We start from the raw sequence: 1,040 nt of genomic DNA, 5'->3' as shown, positions 1-1,040 counted from the left end.
AATTCCAACTCTATTGACTTAAATGGCCTATTTCTAACTTTGCACAAGCAAAAATAAAATCAGGAAATGCTCAAGTATAGCTGCAACAAAGAGTTATGAGGAACAACTTCTGGCATATTGAGGCCTCTGTTTCATTAGTGTGAACCACTTACACTTTTTCTTTATACCAGAAAAAGATCTGGGACAAGAGCAAACTGTAAATCGAAATCCAAAGTGTAATGTGCCTAGGCAATACCAAAGATGAGTAAAATCTTTAGTGCTCTTGAGTTGGTGACCATAAGTGTTCTTTCTTATGACCTGCTGGTTTACAATTGAGTTGGTGACCATAAGTGTTCTTTCCCATGACCTGCTGGTTTACAGTGTCATTGTCTAGAAATGCCACCATGCAGTTTTTTTGCTCCAGGCTTTAACCTCACTCTTCATGCTCTTCAACAATGTAAGTGGTAAATGATAATGGTAAATTCTCATCATATGGAAAGGTGCCAAGCAAAGACATATCTCCTTTGGCTATAGGAATTATTCTATGTGTGGTCAACTGTCTGCTCTTTCAATACTAAAGTAAAACAATTTTAAACAATAAAAAGTGATGAATATCCAAAATTTTGTTAAAGAAAGAAAAAAATACATTTTTGGGTGCTTGTAAGTTCATAAAATAAATGGCTAATATTATACTACAAGCTTTTAATATCAAGTAGTGTATAAACTGAACAGGGATAAGTATGTCAACAATCTGAAAACAAAACCTTGCTGTCTTCATATTATAACTTATGTAGACACAGATATAAATCATGACATATTTAACAACATTATCAGTTGAGTGGTTGATTTACTAGTAATTATGGCAACGGAATTTTGCATTTTGAAAATCTGAAGACTTTCATGGCAATTTGATGACCTAAGTGAAACAAACCTTCTGTCTTCAAACGTGTCTATATTCTGTACTACAGAAAAAGTTGGCTTCCCCTTGCCAGCACTGAATTCACTGGAAGCTAAAGAGCAGCACTAACACTGAGCCATACTAAGAAGCCATACTGCAGAGT

Source organism: Acanthisitta chloris, unplaced genomic scaffold, assembly GCF_000695815.1.
Source record: "Acanthisitta chloris isolate BGI_N310 unplaced genomic scaffold, ASM69581v1 scaffold13499, whole genome shotgun sequence".
Classification (NCBI taxonomy): Eukaryota; Metazoa; Chordata; class Aves; order Passeriformes; family Acanthisittidae; genus Acanthisitta; species Acanthisitta chloris.
The sequence above is the reverse complement of the archived record's forward strand: the minus strand, read 5'-3'. Positions refer to the sequence as shown.